The sequence below is a fragment of the Halyomorpha halys genome, unplaced genomic scaffold (genome assembly GCF_000696795.3).
Source record: "Halyomorpha halys isolate HHAL.00 unplaced genomic scaffold, Hhal_1.1 Scaffold175.1, whole genome shotgun sequence".
NCBI lineage: Eukaryota > Metazoa > Arthropoda > Insecta > Hemiptera > Pentatomidae > Halyomorpha > Halyomorpha halys.
Genome location: NW_027109182.1, coordinates 72,000 through 93,967, shown reverse-complemented (window position 1 = coordinate 93,967; position 21,968 = coordinate 72,000). Strand labels below are relative to the sequence as shown.

General features: G+C 30.4%; 1 protein-coding gene across 11 annotated transcripts in view; it reads right to left on the bottom strand.

The window, feature by feature from the left end:
* The window catches only part of PDZ-GEF (PDZ domain-containing guanine nucleotide exchange factor), a 621,085-nt gene that overhangs the window by 543,123 nt on the left and 55,994 nt on the right, over positions 1-21,968 (bottom strand). For all 11 annotated transcript variants that reach the window (XM_067047349.1, XM_067047346.1, XM_067047354.1 and 8 more), the window contains exon 2: positions 18,174-18,239. The gene's annotated coding sequence lies outside the window, so the exon portion shown is untranslated. The remainder of the gene's footprint in view (positions 1-18,173; positions 18,240-21,968) is intronic.

Genomic DNA, 21,968 nt, shown 5'->3' with positions numbered 1-21,968 from the left:
TCTCTCTCTCTCTCTCTCTCTCTCTCTCATACATATTCATACAAAATGTCCAGAAAATCAGTAGTTAGTGAATTTATTTTGAGAAATCTATTTATTTTATTTTTTTTTTTGATAGATTTATTTATTGGTAGATATTACACAGTTGTGGGCAACAGGTAATAGTGATGAATGATCTCATACATACTAAAATAAAAAAATAAAACTAAAAAAAAAAAAAAAATTCTCTCTCTCGATCAATAAACAAAAATTGATATATTAAAACGTGATTTGAATTGATTTTAATAACTATGTAAGGCTTTACGAAGGAGGGGAGCTGTAAATCGTTAAGAGGGAAGCCCAGAAGCTATTTGGGCATTAAGTTAGGGTGGCTAACGAATTGTGAAATAGTTGGGAAATCTAATAGAGTTCTCAGGGATGGAGACTCCAGCCAGCTCCCGGCTGCAACTCACTTAAGGATATTAGCATCTGAGCATTTCTCAAGCTAAATAAAAAAAATAGCGTAAATATATATAATGCGGTAGTATCGAAAGATTTCAATGCAGACATCAATACCCAAATAGTATAAGAGCCCAAGAGGAGATAAGTCAATTATTTCTCCTTAAGTTTTAATTACTTTAATGAAAACTGTGTATAATTACTAGTCAAAATTGACGTGTCTGCCAAGTATAGATAGGGGGAATAAAAATTGGTGCCTGTTTCAAATGTAAAAAAAAAAATTTCATTCGTAGCGCCAAATCATGAAAACTACGTACAACACTAGAAAATCTAAGAGAACATCATTTAAAGTAGAGTAAATTTGCTATAACATGAGCCATATTAGAGCTATTTACGACGAATAGTTCCCGAGATATAGCTTTTTAAAAAGCATCATTTCATACAAAATGTCCTGAAAATTACTTTTTTTTTTTTTTATATATAGATTTATTTATTGATAGATATTGATGATACAGTTGTGGGCAACAGGCAATAGTGATGGATGATCTCATACATACTAAAATAAATAAAAAAAAAAACTCTTAAAATATATACAAACAAAAGAATAGACAAGATGAACATAATCAAACTATCTGTATGAAAAATAAATAAATAAAATAATATAATGATAAAATAATATATACAATATTTACACAATCGATCTGAGGATCCCTGAGCCCACTCTATCCCCCACGTGTGAGGGGTAGAGCAGAGCTCAAGAGATCTCAGCGCATCCCTCTCGCCGCATCACTGGTAATGAGCCAGTGGAGGCTGAGCAATTGCGCTAAAGCCGCAAACAATCAACTTGAGCGGAGAATCTGACCATTGCTAGAACTCCAATTGTGAGAAATCTATAACTCAAAAAATGACCGACGTACGTATAGATGATGAAAAATAATTTTAAAATATAAAAGAACATAAAACATGGAGTGGAGAAAAATTAACATTAATACTGTTTTAATAAATTAAGTAAACTTATGCAAATTGGACTCATCGTGTTTAACTGGAACATTATTCACACAGTATTCAAACACCTGAGATCATCAAAAGCTGAAAATAAGAGGTAACTTATATTTATCTCTGAGGGGAGGCGCGCCATAAAACTAATCCAACATTCCGATCTAAATAGTAATAATTATAATAATATTAATAATAATAATAAAGGCTTAACGAACCCAAAGGTTCGATGCCGATACCACCAAACGCTCTCTGCATAGATCTTTCCAGTGATGTCCCTCCAAACCCAATTCTACTAAATCAGTTTAAACACAATCCTCCCATCTACGTTTCGGTATACCCCTCGGACGTTTACCCGTTGGTTCAGTGTTTATTAATATTTTAGGGATCCGCTCGTTACGAAGCCTTATAACTTGAATTATATTTACCGGGTGTAGGTCCCTTAATTCAGTGTTGTGTAATCTTCTAAGTTCTCCCGCTAATTCATCCTTTTTCGGTCTGAATATTTTGCGTAATACTTTATTTTCGAAAAACCTTAAGACGCTGTTCATCTCTTAGTGTAAGAGGCTACATCTCGCATTCATAAAGAACAGTGGGAAGGATAATAGTTTTGTAAATTCTAATTTTTAAGTTTTTCGATAGAAGGCGCGAGCTAAGCAGTTCCCGATCTAAAAATATATAATTTATATAAATTACTAGAAGACACTATTGTGTTTATATGTAATGAAGAGAAGTTTCATGAAAATATCGCTTACTTCTTCAGGGATTTATACTTCAATTTAAAAATAAACTAAATCCATTATTAACATTATAGTATTATTATATTAAAATAAAATAATAATATTAGTCGATGATGGTTCCCTTGGAAAGAGTAATATGCCTCCCTAGAATGGCCAGAACGTTCACACCAAATGACAAAGTTATCGACCTTAGTCAGGGGGACTTGACCCTGGGCATTTTCATATTATATCTCCTCTTGTAATGTTTTCTATATAGCATTGCCATAATAATATAATATTTTTCGCACATGCTTCTCGACATCTTAGCTGATGTCGTTTGTGGTCTATTAAGCTCTTTATAAAAGACAATCTTTTTTTTTTTGAAGGCGAAAAATGTTTTATAAACAAATATTTTTTTAGTACAAAAATTTTTTTTTTTTTACTCCTTAAGTTTTTCTAAAATAAGGAGTGCAAGAAATAGTGATTAAATTACATCTATAACTTTTATACAAAAAATATAAATTGATGGAATAATGTCAAAATAAATTAAAATAAAAACTTTTTTTTTTAAATATTTATTTATTGCTATTTACAACTGTACATTATAATACTTTTAGTAAATCTGATCTAAGTTAAATTGGAGTGTTACAGGCGTGTAGAGAAACTACCCATTGGTAGCACTGTAATGACACTTTACATTAGCTGGTCTCGTGGCCATCTTCTTTTCAGGCGTCTCGGAGGATTGTCAGGAATGGAAGAGGATGCAAGATTAGAAACTAAGGGGTTTGAGTGGTTAGAGAGTTTATAAAAAATAAAAACATAAATTAAATATCTTTAACAAAAGTACCCCCTCTACCTCTGATTAGTGATAGAGGACTAAATTTACAGTAATTACATTAAGTTTTAGTTATTTCGAAATAATCAGATTTTGCTAGATAATTTATATAAATGAAATTTAAAACTTTTATAATTTGTAAATCCTGACAAATCCCACAAGATCATCTTCGACCTAAACCTCTACCCTCCTGTTCCACAGTATCCTTTCTAAATATTCCACTAACGCCTATTGAACAAATTTGATACTTAGGACTCCATCTTGACAAGAGACTTACTTGGAATCCACACACAAGACTGAAACGACAAGAAACTGCTCGTACACTCCGATTACTACAACACCTACTTGACAAACGCTCTAAACTCTCCACTTACTACAAAAACTATTATATACTATGATAATCAGACCAATTAGACTAATGATAATTACACCAAACCGTCAAATTCCTCCCGTATCTAATCCTTAAAATACAAAACATTCCGTAAAATCCTTGATGCTCCTTATTACGCCACAAATAAACTCGTCCATAAAGACCACAAACATCCCTTTTATTGCAGATTTGGTACGAGTTGTGACCTTTCATTTTAAACTCCTTACCCATCTTAATCCACCAGTTCTTAATCTCTGATCCTTAAAATCTGATAATCCTCCGAGACGTCTGAAAAGAAGATGGCCACGAGATCTTTCAATTTAAAGCAATGATTGAAATACCATGATTGGGTGACTCCTTCCCAAGACCAAGTGTTCAAAAATTGATAAAATTTACGTTTTGTATTTTTGGATGTACAGTTGTAAATTTCAATAAATAAATAAAAATTATAATTTGCAAATTTCATTTAAAAATAATAAATAAGCCTATAATAAGTATTAATCATGGATTACTTTAAATTCATCGAAATTTTTATTATTGACAATTTTAACAAATTTCGAATTTAAACAATTGAGAAGTTTAACAGTCTAAAATAAAATTAATATATGCGACGACACACGTATTAATTATATTCATAAATAGAATAAAAGTTATTAAAATGTATTCAAATTATTATGTTCAAATGCAAGAAATATTTGTATTCATACAAATAAATAAACATATGAATGTATTTAATAATAAGAAGAAGAAGAACTGTAAAGGTGAGTCAACCCTGTGGGTTTGAAAGCCCTCCGGGGTCCAACCAGCTTCTTAAAGTGGGTAGCCTTAATTAGGTAAAAATCTAGCATTCGAGCGAAATTCTTATCAAATCCATTCCTTGCACAACCGTTGTTCTGGTAACAGTACTTCCGTGAACGGGTGACAGTAGTGAAATTTGCTAAAATAAATTGATTTCCCGAGACATAACTTTTTAAAAAGCAACGTTTCAGAAAAATATTGTATGGGACGTACTGAAAGATCAGTAGTTAGTGAATTTATTTTGAAAAATTTATATCTCAAAAACCATTTAACGTACAAATGTCTATTAGCACTCAAATTAAAGCTAGTTTAATGAGCTATAAAGTAGTTTATAATGTTTAGCTAAGTAGGAGTAATAGTTTACATGAAATTTGCTAAAATAAATTGATTTATAGTTGTTCGAACAAATTTTTATTTACCAAATTTATATTCATATGTAAATATCATAAAAAATACTACCCCTACGAAGATAAGTTTTATAAACTACTTTATAGTAAGTTAAATTTCCTTTATTTTGAGTGTTAGCAGACATATGTTCGTCTAGAGATATACTTTTTTCAATATCCAACATTTTATACGAACAACTAGAAATTTACGTCACATAGTTCCTGAGACATAGATTTCACAAAATAAATTAAGAACTACTGATATTTCAGTACACGTTGCTTTTTGATTTCGAAAACTATTGGACGTAAATACCTCTTTTAGGGCTAATATTTCAGTAAATTTATTCTTATTTAAATAATGTTCTTTTAGAGTTACTAGTTTTGTTGGTAGTTTTTAAGATATAAAGCTCTGAATGAAAAATTATTATTTTTTAAAGATTTGAAACAGCCGCCTTTTTTTATCCCCCCTACCTATACTTGGCAGACTCATCAGTTTTGACTAGTGATTATACATAGTTTTCATTAAAGTAATCAAAAAATGGGATGAGATAACTGCCTTTTTTTTCTCCTCTTGGGCTCTTGTATTATAAGGAATACGTATTTATCAGAAAGTAGCAACCACCAATATTCACCATACGGTACAGTACTGCACTAATAGTGAACCAGTCTGCGGTACAGTTAATGGTTGAAACTAATGCTGGATCTAAACGATTGTCACTTGTCGCAAATCCATAATTTGTACAAATACTCGGTAAACAAAGGAAACAGCAAACGTCGGTTCACACACTTGTTTTGTTCTTTTGAATTCTGGCTATTAAATTCTATTTACTAATGCCTGTTGAACAGATTCGATACTTAGGACTCCATCTTGACAAGAGAATTACTTGGAATCCACAGTCAAGACTGAAACAAGAAACTGCTCGTAGATTCCGATTGCTACAACACTTACTTCACAAACGCCCTAAACTTCCCATTCACTACAAGAAATTAGTATACTACGATAATCAGACCAATTTGGACATATGGAATTGAGCTCTGGGGCTCCACCAAACCATCGAATTCCTCCCGAATCCAATCGTTACAATCCAAAATCCTACGTAAAATCCTGGATGCTCCTTATTACGTCACAAATAAACTCATTCACAAAGACCTTAACATCCCATTCGTTGCTGATTTGGCCCAAAACAGATATGCGTCTTTTTATTCCAAACTCCTTAACCATCCTAACCCATTAATTCTTAATCTTTCATCCTTAACAATCCCTGATAATCCTCCGAGGCGTCTGAAAAGAAGATGGCCACGGGACCTTCTAATTTAAATTAATGTTTGAAGTACCACCAATGGGTGGTTCCTTCCCAAGATTTTCAAGTGTGTATGAAACATACAACATATTTACCTATTGTATTATTTTGTACAGTAGTAAATTGCATTAAATAAATAATTAAAAAAAGCAATGCAAGTTGTAAACTATACAAATTCATATAGTACTACAAAACTTATAAATTCAACCTTCCTTCTAGAATTTTTATTAGAAACCTTGTTAATTCTTCTTCATAAATACATATTTGTCCAAGTTAAATCCAAAATAAACTGCCGAGATTAATCAACATAATTTGAAACAATGTATTTACACCGAATATACAATCCTAAACAAGAGTTAATTATTGAGTCCTTGTCAATTAAAGTTAATTATTGGTTTGGGGAATTTTTTTGATTAATTAAAACACAAGGGTCAAATATTCATCTGCTGGCATGAATATTGGTTTATTCTCTGTAATAATCCTCTTTATATTGCCCATGTCATCATACCTTACCTTTATAAATATATATATTTTGTTTTACATAATAAAATAATAAAACATAATAAAATAAAGTACTATTTATTGCTCTTGTATTTATTGAGCGTCAAGTATTATTATTATTAAGGACTTTGTTATTAAGACCCAAACCCTGTCGAACAGATCCGCTACCTTGGACTACATTTGGACAAACAATTAACCTGGAATCCTCACACAAGACTGAAAAGACAAGAAACTGCACGTCGATTTCCACTATTACAGCACTTACTAGACAAACGGTCTAAACTTCCAACACATTACAAAAGACTGATCTACATGACTGTAATAAGGCCAATCTGGACACATGGAGTTGAGCTTTGGGGCTCCACTAAACCTTCGAATTCCTCTCGTATTCAATCCTTACAATATCAAAATCCTTCGTAAAATCCTCAATGCTCCTTAGTTTGTCACAAATGAAATCATACATAAAGACCTTAATGTTCCCTATGTAATCGATCTAGCCCGAGCCAGATATCACTCCTATTATAAACTCCCTAACTATTCAAACCCCCTAGTTTCTAACCTTCCTTCCTCTTCCATTCCTGACGATCCTCCGAAGTGCCTGAAAAGAAGATGGTCACGAGACTTGCTAATGTAAAATGTCATTAGAGTGCTACCAATGGGTAGTTTCTCTACACCCCTGTAACACTCCATTTTAACTAAGACCATATTTAGTAAATGTATTATGTAATATACAATTGTAAATTTCAATAAATTTATTTTAAAAAAAATGTTTAAGGTACATGAGATTTAAGGAATCATGATTATTATGCTGTAAAAAATATAAAAAGTACCATTCCATTAATAACAACACTCAGACTGCATCCCCCCCCCCTAAAACCTATTGTAAGTATTGGAGCTCTAACCCCTCCTAACTTTTCCCTAAACGGTCATTTCAAGTCCATTAGAAGAGGAAATGAAGGAAGGGACAGAAGACCATTAAGTTGACCCCAGATGAGCCGGCGACGTGAAGATAATTGATGACTGAAGTAACCTCGTTGGAACCTAACAGCTACCTCGGTGCTCTGTGTACTCTACGTCCAGTAAATAAAAGCGACTCCAATCAATCTTCTGCCCCCCTTTAGTACAAGAGCCGGGAAGAAAACAAGGCAGTTATCTCACCCCAATTTTTGATTACTTTAATGAAAACTATGTATAATTACTAGTCAAAACTGATGAGGATAGGTAGGAGGAATAACAAATGGCGGCTGTTTCAAAGCGATAAAAAAAACTAATTTTTCATTCGGAGCTCTATATCTTAAAAAGTAGGAACAACACAAGAAAGCCTAAGAGAACGTAATTTAAAGTAGAGTAAATTTGCTAAAATATGAGCCAAATAATAAATGAATACGTTGTGTAGTTCGCCAGATATTGCATTTATTTGTATTCATATTTCAAAAACTATTCGATGTACAGTAATCTATTAACACCCAAATTAAAGCTAGTTCAATGTATTATAAAGTAGTTTATGACATTTATCTTTGTAGGAGTATTAGTTTTTATGATATTCGACAAAATAAATTCACAAAGTGTTTATTTCTAGTAGTTCCAATACAATTTTTGAAAATATGAGAAAAAAATACTACTCCTACAAAGATAAACGTTATAAGCTACTTTAATTATATTAAGAATGAGGTGTACATAGTTGACCGTAGATTAATTGGAGAAGTTTGTCGGGGGATTCATTTGTCTGTATACTATTCCTTTTCAATTGTATGATACTCTAAATGTTCTTGTTATCTCTTTTGTTCTATAGCCCTGATGAAAATCAGGTCGAATCGTCGGCATAAAATAAATAAATATGGTTTTGTTTATTTATGTTGTTCTTTGCTGACCGCACCCCCGGACAAACTTCTTCAATCTTTAATTATATTATTTCAATTTCTTGAGACAAGAAATTATTTATTAAATAAATCAAAACTTGTATCCTTTTTTGTCTCAACACTTTTTATATTTCACCAGTCCAACGTTTCGGCCATTTTAGCCATCCTCAAGGACATCTTCAATTATAATTTCTTCCTCACATTAAATTTAGAATTACTTTTGCAGGTTATTCTGCCCAGGTCATTCATTAATTATAAGTTAAAAACCTATTTTTTTAAAATTTAAAATCATAAATATTTAATTCTTCTTATATAAAATTATCCACACAAAACACTACCTATAGCCTGCAAAAGTAATTTTAAATTTAATGTGAGGAAGAAATTATAATTGAAGATGTCCTTGAGGATGGCTAAAATGGCCGAAACGTTGGTAGTGTTTTGTGTGGATAATTTTATATAAGAATTAAATATTTATGATTTTAAATTTTAAAAAATAGGTTTTTAACTTATAATTAATGAATGACCTGGGCAGAATAGCCTGCAAAAGTTATTCTAAATTTAATGTGAGGAAGAAACCATAATTGAAGATGGCTAAAATGGCCGAAACGTTGGACTGTTGGAAAATAAAAAGTGTTGAGACAAAAAAGGATACAAGTTTTGATTTATTTAATAAGTTATAAGCTACTTTATAGCACATTTATTTAGCTTTAATTTGAGCGTTAATAGATATCTGTACATCAAATGTTTTTTTTAAATATAGATTTCCCAAAATAAATTCACTAACTACTGATTTTTCATTATATTTTTTATGAAATGAAGCTTCTTAAAAATCTATACCTCGGGATAAATTGTAACCGATCTAGCCCGAACCAGATATCAATCCTTCCATTATAAACTATTCTATTATAAACCATCCAAACCCACTAGTTTCTAACCTTGCTTCCTTTTCCATTCCTTATGTTGGTAGTTATTTAAGATATAGAACTGAGAATAAAAAATGAATCCTGCTAGCTTTACAACCTTAACTCGCATCTGGTTCTGAAAATTAATTTTATTGTTATTGCCTGCTGTATAAAGCTACACGAAGCCTTGCCTCACAACACGTAACGTGGGAAGGTTCACAGGAGTTGGTTAGACAAAGCCTGGATTCGTTACCTGCCTCGACGAGAGCTGGGCGATGGGTCCCACATTACCACCTCAGAGGTGGGCAGGTCTTTTAGTTCTCAACTGTTTAGAAATATTAAAGATATTAGGGGTATTCATGATCTTTAGTTTAAAGCATGTTAAAGCGGGTTAAATGCAAAAACTCATGATAAATGGAAAAAAATTGCTTTCTTTTGCCGTGGTAAAACGAATTAACATGTAACATGGCTGAGAGTCTGTTACTTGGTCTGTTAAATGGAGAATGACACGAGACTGAAACGACAATAAACTGCTTGTAGATTTCGATTTGTACAACACTTACTTGACAAACGCTCTAAGCTTTCCATTCAATACAAAAAATTATTATACACTACCATAATCAGACCAATTTGGACAAATGGGATTGAGCTCTGGGGCTCCACCAAACCATCAAATTCCTACCGTATCCAATCGTTACAATCCAAAATCCTTGATGCTCCTTATTACGTTACAAATAAACTCATTCACTAAGACCTTAACATCCCATTCGTTGCAGATTTGGCCCAAAACAGATATGCCTCTTTTCAATCCAAACTCCTTACCCATCCTAATCCATTAGTGCTCAATCTCTCATCCTTAACAATCCCTGACAATCCTCCGAGGTGTCTAAAAAGAAGATGGCCACGCGATCTTTTAATTTAAATTAATGCTTGAAGTACCACCAATGGGTTATTCCTTCTCAAGATTTTCAAGTGTAAATAAAACATACAACATATTTATTTATTGTATTTATTATTTGTACAGTTGTAAATCACATTAAATAAATAAATAAGAAAAAAAAATTAAGCTAGTTTAAATCACCATAGGGAGGAGAAAAAAAATCAGATGGTGTCGTGGAACGGAACGTGTTTGGCAGGAATCTAATTCGCGACATTGCTTTCTCTTTTATTAATGATTGCATAATTGAATTCAGATATGGAATAAGGAACCAAACATGTTTTGGTAGTGATTTATAAGTTACATTGATATTTTTTTATGTTATGTTACGAAATGAAAATTATCTGTATTGCTTACAAAACATTATGGTTTACTTTAAATATAATATAATTTACCTTTAATTATTAAATTATAAAACAAAATATATGGAAGTAGAAACGAGAACAATTTCGGTGATATAGATACAGGAGGAAATACATTAGAACAGATAGGACAAGTTTAAGTACTTACAGGAAAAAAAAAAATTAAATTAAATATGAAATACAGTTTTTAAATTTTGAAATTGTTTAGCTCACGCATTCTGTTCAAAAACTCATAAGTTAGAAATTATAAAACTATTATCCTTCCTAGTGTTCTTTATCGATGCGAAACGTGGCCTCTTACACTAATAGAACAAGAGCCCAAGAGGAGAAAAAAGGCATTTATTTCAACCTAATTTTTGATTAATTTAATGAAAGCTATGTATAGTTAATAGTCAAAACTAACGAGTCTGTCAAGTATAGTTAGGGGAAATAAAAAACGGGGGCTGTTTCAAAACCTTAAAAATAATTATTTTTTTATTCGTAGCTCTATATCCTTAAAACTACCAACAGCAATAGAAAATCTAAAATAACATCATTTAAAGTGAAGTAAATTTGCTAAAATTTTGGCTATTTTACGTTCAATAGTAATGTAGATATAGCTTTTTAAAAAGCAACGTTTAATAAAAATGTTGTATGGAACGTACTGAAAGATCAGTAGTTAGAGAATTTATTTTGAAAAAATCTATATCTCAAAAACCATTTGATGTACAGATGTCTATTAGCATTAAATTAAAGCTAGCTTAATGGGCTATAAAGTAGTTTATAACGTTTATTTTTGTAGGAGTAGCAGTTTTTATATTTGCTAAAATGAATTGATGTTTAGTTGTTTGGTTATTATTATTAAAACACTTTTCACTTAATTTAGGCTTGTTGTTATAAATTATTTTAATCATAACATAGAAGTTTAACATAACAAGTAATAAATAAAATAAAATGAAGTTTTGGAAGGAAAGGTTATAAAACAAATTGCTCAAAAAATCATTCATAGTAGTTAAGTTAATTTGTTCCACTTTATTTTGGTCACCTGACTTCATACTGCCGTGTACGGGGCTTCGGGGTTTCTAAGCCCGACTAGGGGTTCCTCGTACGGGTATTATATTGAAATTTAATCATATATTAATGTATTTATATTTATATTATGTATCTCTATCAGTTCCTGATGGGAACTGACTGCAAGGGGATGCGCTACATTTAATTCAACCACTAGACACCATCTGAAAACCCCCGCCGTGGTATGCTAGATATGAATATCATAATTAATCATTGGAGTTCTTTTCCAACGGTATAGTGTTCACCAATTTACTATAATATTATATATGAGGTGGCATGCAGGGATTATTAATTATAAAGTAAATTCTTTGTTACATCTTTTATATTTACAATTATATATACATTATCAAGAATACTATTATGAGAGAGCATAGTAAACTTGTATCAAACAAAAGAAATTATTTTAAGTTAAAAAACTCCAGCTGGTGCCTCTCATACATATCATTACGACAATGAAACTTACGCAAAAGTTGCTCCAATAAGTGTAATTTTATGGCAAAATAGACACAACACAAATGTCAATAAAGCGAATTTTTTCTGGTGTATCAGTATGTATAAAAATGAATTTTTCCAATACTAAATTAGAAGTGTCCGAATAAATTTAGACAAAAGTATTTCAAGAAATAATCCTACTAGTGAAAAACTATAATTATTTTTAATTAATCATTGTTTGATGGGAGAACTAATTATGGTGAATTCATTTATAGGTATTTGAGTGTAAGAAACCGGCACTCATTAACATTATTAGACAAATTTCATTTCGTTTTTCACATTTTCCACCTTTGTGGCCCGTCATCTAATCCAAACCTCCCATAGAAAAAGTTCATACTATTTTGTTGGTTATATAGATTTGGCAAGATTCAGTTTTGTGTGAATTAATACAAATAAATAAAACTGTATATATTTTAAAAACCTTCATTCTCTTGTTTTATGAGAGGCGCTGAAAATCATATCAACTTCCACTATTTTTCCAGAAAAAAAAGAAGGAAATTTTTCAAATAACGAATTATTATTATTGTGAAATTATTTTATAAATATTATTTATGAAATTTATTAGTTATTAACAAGATTGGTGATCAGAATGTTTCGCTTATCGAAGATGCATTAGTTATAATTACTCTGAATTAATGAGAGCATATAACATTATGTATTATTATTATTATTATTGTGTGAGCAATAATATAAACTCAATACAAACTTCAATGTACTTAAGAACTGTCTCACTCGAACGTTGGCGATTCCTTCAGATCTTTGGCTGGAGTGAAAGTGCCCCACGACTGACTCAAGGTTGTCTGTACAATACAACAGCTGCTCGTTGCTTCGTATTGCTATTATTCTAGTTCAACATTACGATTGTAATATTAGTAGTAAAAGTTATATGCCCGAAACAAATAAAATGTTTATCAGGATGTAGGACATTTTAAAATGGATATGGTTTCCTTCCACCATCAAACTGTAAAAAAATTGTTTATTCCTAAATAGCTACAGAAGGTTGAAATAAGGTCAAAATATAACAAACACATAATATTTTCAATACATACATTTTCGTTCTAACATTTTCGACATTTGGACATTTATAAAATTATTTTATGATTGGAGAAGTTTCTCGGGGGGTGCGGTCAGCAAAGAACAACATAAATAAACAAAACTATACTTATTTATTTTATGCCGACGTTTCGACCTGAGTTTTGTTGTCATCAGGGGTTGTGGCGTAGAAGGTAGGCTAGCAACTCTAGTTCCAAACCTATTGGAGGTGCTAGCCTGCCTTCTACGCCACAACCCCTGATGAAGACCTGAAACTCAGGTCGAAACGTCGGCATAAAATAAATAAATATGGTTTTGTTTATTTATGTTGTTCTTTGCTGACCGCACCCCCCGACAAACTTCTCCAATCATTAATCTACGGTCAACTATCTACACCTCATTTAAAATTATTTTATTTATTTTTCTTAATGTCGCCGAATTGTTCAGAACCAGATACAATTCCTTCCATGATAAACTTCCTAATTACCCAAACCCACTTTTTGTTAAACTTGATGTCTCCTTCATTACCTGATAACCTTCCTAGGTACCTGAAAAGAAGATGGCCGCGAGAACTTTTCTAGAATACAATTGGAGTTCTATCAACGGGTAGATTCTCCACACGTCTGCATCATATCATTGTATAACTAACATAAAATTTACTTGTAGTATACATTTTTAATAGTAAAAGAAAACTATGATTTAGATTAGATTTACAACGCGTATAATTAATAGATAGATTAGATAAAGGATCATTATAATAATTGATGAATGGGTGAATTAACGGGTTGTAACATGTGGAATTACAGCCCCTAGTTTATAGTACAAGAGCCCAGCAGGAGAAAAAAGGCAGTTATCTCACCCCAATTTTTGATTACTTTAATAAAAACTATGTATAATTACTAGTCAAAATTGATGAGTCTGCCAAGTATAGGTAGGGGAATAAAAAATGGCGGCTGTTTCAAAGTAACAACACAAGAAAACTTAAGAGAACGTAATTTAAAGAAGAGAAAATATGAGCCCTAAAAGAGTTATTTACCTTAAATAGTTCTGGAGATATAGCTTTTTAAAACGCAAAATATCATAAAAATGTTGTATGGGACGAACTGAAAAATCAGTAGTTAATGAATTTATTTTGAAAAACCTATATCCCAAAAACCATTTGACGTACAGATGTCTATTAGCACTCAAATTAAAGCTAGTTTAATAAGCTATAATGTAGTTTATGATGTTTATCTTCGTAGGAGTAATAGTTTACATGAAATTCGCTAATATAAATTGATTTATAGTTGTTCGGACAAATTTTCATTTGCCAAATTTATATTCATATGTGAATATCATAAAAACTACTACCACTACGAAGATATGTGTCATATTATGCCACATTATAGTAAGTTAAATTTTCTTTATTTTGAGTGTTGGCAGACATATGTGCGTCTTATGGATCTAGATATATATTTTTTCAAAAATCCAATTGGCTCATCAATTTTGACTATTAATTATAGTTTGACTAGTAATTATACATAGTTTTCATTAAAGTAATCATAAATTGGGGTGAGATAACTGCCTTTTTTTCTTCCCGGCTCTTATAACATTATGAGCCAGGGTCAATTGAAAGGAAAACGAACATTAAAGTGATCTCAAAGCAGCCAGTCGGGATCACACTAACATAAAAATTGGACGTTCAGGTTAATCCTTAAGGAGTAATACTCATAGATCACCGGGAATATTTTAAAATCTGATCATTCACAATTTGTAGTGAAGAGGAGCCTGCCAATACTTTGTTAATATCCTGCGATTAATACAAGAGCCCAAGGGGAGAAAAAAGTCAGTTATGTCACCCCAATTTTGTTATTACTCTAATGAAAACTAGGTATAATTACTAGTCAAAATTGATGAGTCTGTCAATTATAAGTAAATAGAAAAAAAAGAGGTCTGTTTAAATTATTAAAAAAAAATAATTTTTTGATCGAAGCTCTTTATCTTTAAAACTACCAACAACAATAGAAAACCTAAGAGAACATATTTTAAAGTAAAGTAAATTTGCTAAAATATGAGCCCTAATAGTGTCATTTTCGTTCAATAGTTCCGGAGATATAACTTTTTAAAAACAACATAAAAAATGCACTGAAAAATAAGTTAGTGAATTTACTTCAAAAATTTATATCTCAAAAACCATTCGACGAACAGGTGTGTATTAGCACTCCAATTAAAGCTGGTTTAGTGTATTATAATTTAATTTATGAATTAAATAAATCAAAAATTGTATCCTTTTTAGTCTCAACACTTTTTATTTCAACCCAATTCTGCCCAGGTCATTAATTATAAGTTAAAAAACTATTTTTTTTTTTATTTAACTTATAATTAATAACCTGGGCAAAATATCAAAAAGCTACTGTCCCTTTGAAGATAGGTAGAATACACTATTTTATATTAAGTTAAATTACCTTTATTTTGAGTACAGGCAGACATATGTACGTCTTATGGTTCCTAAGAAATATTTTTTCAAAAATCAGAAATTTTATCTGAAAAACTAGAAATTAACCTTTTTCGAATTCATGTTCTTGATGATATTCAACTCCAAAAACTACTACTGCTACGAAAATAAATATCATGAACTAATTTATAGAACATTTAACTAGCTTTAATTTGGGTGATAATAGACATCTGTATGTCAAATGGTTTTTGAGATATAGATCTCTAAAAATAAATTCCTTGATTTATTCAACTACTGATATATATATAAAATATTTTCAGTACATAATTTATGAAATGTTGCTTTTTAAATAGCTATATTTCGGGAACTGTCGAACGTAAATAGCTCTATTAGGGCTCATATTTTAGCAAATTTACTTTACTTACTATGATGTTCTCTTAGGTTTTTTTAGTGTTCCTTAAGATACAGAGCTCAAATGAAAAATATTTTTTTTTACATTTTGAAACAGCCAATATTTTTTATACCTCCTACCTATACTTGGCAGACTCTTCAAGATTGACTAGTAATTATATATACTTATCATTATATTAATAAAAAATTTGGGTGAAATAACAGACTTTTATCTCCTCTTGTACTATTAGGAACGTATTTAGGTATTGCTTTTAACAGCTCTCTTAAGAAACAAACCCGAATACCATGGGCCAAAGCACAGAGATCAGATAAGTGCGAGGGTATCTCCAGCCGCCAACTGAGATTAGAAAGTGGACTTGGGGAAACAAACCCCGACCAATCCCAAGGTTCACAGTGTGTTCTCACTTTGGTCCAAGCCTCACTACTTCATCGAGAAGTACTGCTCTTTGCCTCACTAGTAGGATGTACTCTAAGATAGTATACTTTGGTGTAAGTGAGTTGTTTGAACTAAGTATAGAAATACTCGCATATAAAAATAAAAAATCGTAAAAAAATAAGGAATTTGTTGTTTTACTCTAGTTCAGCTTCAAGCCATTCATGAAATATTAACAACATGAAAAAGGGAATTTGCTGTTTTAGTCTAGGGCAGCTTCAAGTCATTCATGAAATATTGTTAACAAAAAAAAAGTAATTTCTAGTTTTATTCTAGGATAACTTTAAGTCATTCATGAAATATTATTAACAAAAAAACACTCATTGCTTTACTCTAGAATAGCTTCAAGCCATTCATGAAATATTAACAACATGAAAAAGGGAATTTGTTGTTTTACTTTAGGACAACTTCAAGTCATTCATCATACAATATTAACAACAAAAAAAGGGGAATTTGTCGTTTTACTCAAGGACAACTTCAAGTCGTTCATAAAATATTTATATCATGAAAAAGGGAATTTGCTGTTTTAGTCTAGGACAGCTTCAAGTCATTCATGAAATTTTGTTAACAAAAAAATTAATTTCTTGTTTTATTCTAGTATAACTTTAAGTCATTCATGAAATATTATTAACAAAAAAACATTCCTTGTTTTACTCTAGAGGAGGATCAAGTCATTCATAATATATATATATATATAGGGAGATGGTCAGGGTTGCGGTCAATAGTGAAACAAAAATAGTTTACAACTATTTATTAACCGCAACCCTGACCATCTCCCTATATATCAATTTTTACGGTCAACTATACATACATATATACATTCATAATATAATATTAACCAAAAAAACAAAACAGAATTTGTTGTTTCACTCTAGGACAACTTCAAGCCATTCATGAAATATTAATACCGAAGAAAAGGGGAATATGTTGTATTACTCTAGAACAGCTTCAAGCCATTCTTGAAATATTTATAACATGAAAAATGGAATTTGCTGTTTTATTCTAGGATAACTTTAAGTCATTCATGAAATATTATTAACATGAAAAAGGGAATTTGTTGTTTTAATCTAGGACGGCTTCAAATCATTCATAATATAATATTAAAAAAAAACAAGGGAATTTGTCGTTTTACTCAAGGACAACTTCAAGTCATTCATAATATAATATTTAAAAAAAAGGAATTTGTCGTTTTACTCCAGGGCAACTCATTCATGAAATATTGGTAACAAAAAAAAGAAATTTCTTGTTTTATTCTAGAATAACTTTAAGTCATTCATGAAATATTATTAACAAAAAAACATTCCTTATTTTACTCTAGATCAACTTCACACCATTCATGAAATATTAATAACATGAAAAAAGGAGTTTGTTGTTAAAATCTAGGACAACTTCAAGTCATTCATGAAATATTTATAACATGAAAAAGGGAATTTGTTGTTTTACTTTAGGACAACTTCAAGTCATTCATAATATAATATTAATAAAAAAAAGGGAATTTGTAGTTTTACTCAAGGACATCAAGTCATTCATGAAATATTAGTAACAAACAAAAATTAGTATTTTGTTTATTATTACTATTTTAATTTTTATTATCTCCCACCTCTTCTTAATAATGTAAGTATATATTATGCTTTTTATACAAGTTATTTAAAATATACGTTTCTTCTGTAGGGCCTATTACAGAGGAGAAAATGTAAAAGAAAAAAATAAATGTATAAATTTATAGATATTTATATTTTATACTTTATTTTTTCAATAAAAATAATATTTTTTTCAATAAAAATCATATTATTAAAAAAAAATCATTTTATTAAAAAAAAAATCATTTTCTTTTTTCAATAAAAATCATTTTATTAAAAAAATCATTTTATTTTTTAAAAATTAAATAAAGGTTTTAATGATAATGAATTCAATTCCTACCTTTTTTTTCACCATCCTCGAAGATAACTGGAGATAATTAACCTAACGACTGGAGCACACTGATTCCTAAAAACAAAAACAAAAATATATATTAATTAGTTCAAATAAAAGATAAACGTTGTTTAAATAAATAATTTAAATTTTATCCATTATACTCTCAAAACATTTTATTTTCTTTACGTTTCGGTCAATACGGCCTTCCTCAGAGACAATCTATTACAAAACAGCTTTTATAACATTTATTTATTTATTTAAACAACATTAACCAGTCTCAATAAAGTATTTAAGATTATAAATAAAAGTTTAACATTCATTAAAATTTCTTTCCCATTCTCTATCTCCATTTCAAAACCAGTTCTGGCACAAACATATAGTAGGGTCAAAATGTAGAACACACTGTAGAAGCCAATTGTAAGTAATGATTGTATTATATAATGTTTCAATTGTAATAGTTATTATTCTTAAATTATACTATGAAAATGTAGTTTTATAATCATTAGTTGAAGAAAGCATTTGTTCTAATAAACTGTTTTTTTTTTATTTTAGGATATGGCTATGCAAACAATAAAGTTGCGAAACGTTGCCTAAACAAAGTTGTATTATTGACTAGTCCTCAAGTCCCACAAAAAAATATATATATGCATATATACCCATACCTTTTTTCTCTCTATTTATTAATATAAGATGAAATGAATGCAATTTGTAGAAACATAAAAGTTTCAGAAACATAGGTAGAAGCAAAATAATTGAATGGACCTATCCAACTGACCGGCCTTTCAACATCAACTCACAAAAACCAATTAACAACTGAATGAAATAGAAGGAGCGGAAAAAATGCACGATGCATATTCCATTTCCAACGGCGAAGCTGGGCCAGTTCTGTAGATGGCGTCTTGTCAAAGAAACAGCTAATGTTTTCAGTATTATTTATTTTATGGATTCTAGTTTAATATAGATGTATATTTTTCTTATAAAGATAACAAATAAAAAAAAAAATACATAAATCTATAAAAAATTGCGTCATTAAATATGGCCGAATATTGCGATTTAGTAGAAATATACATCACTGAATAATTAATATAAACATATATGTATATATAGTTGACCGCAAAGATTTAGATATAAGTAGATGGTCAGTGTTGCGGTCAAAAAAAGAACAAATAGTTTAAAACTATTTAATGTACAACGTTTCGCCTCACTTTGTAGGTTTTCATCAGGGCTAAAAAGATACAAAAAAAAAATAAAAAATAAAGAAAACTGAGAATATTACTATAATAAGGTAATTTAAGCTAGGATAAATTTTAGGGGTATTCATAATCTTTGGTTTAACATGTTAAAGCGTGTTAAATGGAAAAACTCATGTTAAATCGAAAAAAATTCCCTTCTTTTACCGTGGTAAAACGAAATAACATTTAACATGGCTGAGAGTCTGTTACTTGGTCTGTTAAATGGAGAATGACGTCACACAATAGACCAGTTGAGATCGCCGCCATTTTTGTTGTTCTGACAGCTCAGTTCTTTCGTGTGTTTGTGGTATTCATATCCCTGTTATTAAACCAGAATGGATAATTTTAATGATACATTTGAGAAAAAAAAAATCAGTAAAAAAAACAATGTAATTTCATTCTGCTATCTGAAAATTTGTAAACGCTCGCCAGATAAAAATCTCACTATATGAACCATGTAATTATTCTTAGGGGACATATGTCCCAGAATAAAGTTATTTTTTCATTTCATTTCATAAGCTAAACTTTCACACAAATTCCACTTTTCATTCACTCTAGGCATGTTGTAATTAATTACTTAAATCAAAACTGAAGTAAACAATAACATGAGGGTCTGGAAGGAAGGTTATAAACATAAAGGCTTATAAAACAAGTTGCTGAGAAAATCCGCTAGGGGCTCTTGTGCATTTAACGTTTAACATGACTTCAAATAGGGCTGCTCACAAGCTTATAGTTATAACATTTAACATGGTAAAACATTTAACATTTAACACAACATCATGAATACCCCTATTATGTAAAAATAAAGTGATATGAAATTACATATAAATAAAAGGAAGGAAGACATAAAATAAACTTGATATACAATGATAAGAATAAAAAATAAGTAACAATGACAAGAGTAAAAATATTTTTAAACTGTTTGTTCTTTTTCTGACCGCAACCCTGACCATCTACTTATATCCAAATTAATATAAACATTTTCTTTAATCAATTATACTCTATTTGTTTAATGGAATAACAATCAGGATTTGCTTTAATAGTAAATAGTAAAAACTTTTACGAACGGAATCCAACAGCTAAAGGAATTTCCTGAATGCTGTAAACGGTTCTGCTTCCATTATTGCTGATCGTTATTAAAAGATATAAAAACAAAATGAAAAGAATGGAAAATCTGTAAAAGAATCAAACTATCGACACAAAGAAACAAATATATAATACACAAACATACAATTATTAATGCCATAAATTAAGTAATTATGCATAGTTTTCATTAAATTAATCTAAAATTGTGGTGAAATAACTGACTTTTTTTTCCTCTTAATATCTCGTATTAAGAGGGCAGATGGTACTCAGAACAAGCTGATGGAATTTAGATTATATTCTCATCTTAAATGTTTATCGATTTAAAAAACAAAAGACTACATCTGGACAAACGACTAACCTGGAATCCTCACACAAGACTGAAAAGACAGGAAACTGCACGTCGACTTCGACTATTACAGCACTTACTTGACAAACGGTCTAAACTTCCAATTCATTACAAAAGATTGATCTACATGACAATAATAAGTCCATAATATCCAAAATACTTACTTTGTCACAAATCAAGTCATCCATCTATCTTTCGTATGTTGCCGATTTGCCCTGAATTCCATGATAAAGTTCCTAACTACCCAAATCCACTTGTTTCTAACCTTCATTACCTTGTTATCCTCCTAGGCGTCTGAAAAGAAGATGGCCTTGAGATCTTCTCTAATAGATATGTTATTGAAGTCCAAGTAATAGTTAGATTTTTCAAATGACTGCATCATTCCAATGTATAACTAACATCAAATTTAGTTTTATTTATTTTTCATACAGCTACAAATAAGGCCAATCTGGACATAAGGAGTTGAGCTTTGGGGCTCCACTAAACCTACGAATTCCTCTGGTATCTAATATACGATGGATATATAATAATCCAAAATCCTCTTCATCGCTTAAAAAAAAGATGGCCACGAGATCTGCTAGTGTAAAAACGTCATTAGAGACACCAATGGTTACTTCACTACACGTCTGTTTCACTCCATTATAACTGAGATCAAATTTACTGAATGTATTATAATGTACAGTTGTAAATTTAAATAAATATTTTTTTTTTTAAATATTTGGTATGTAACTTATACAAAATATTGACTTTTCATTTAGGCACAATATTACTTTTGAGATAGGAGAGGTGAAGGTGAGGAGAGGTAGACTATATATTACTTAATAACAATAATAATATTAGATGATAAACTGCCTTATCTTCCCCGAGCAATTTCATCTCGCCTAATGCTCGGCCAACATGTAGCCATCATAACTCTCGGTGGAGAGTGGGGGCGTATGCTGCACCTATAATTTTAGTTGTCAAGTTTTTTTTTTATTTATCACTATACCTACATTAATAAATATATAACTGGAAAAAATATGACTTGGCCTAAAAGTATATTGTTAAAAGGTTGAATATAGGGACCGAGACATTGCCGGTTAAGCGAAGTAGCCAGTTAACAGGAGTAAATGAAAGATAACCTTCAATATTAATTTA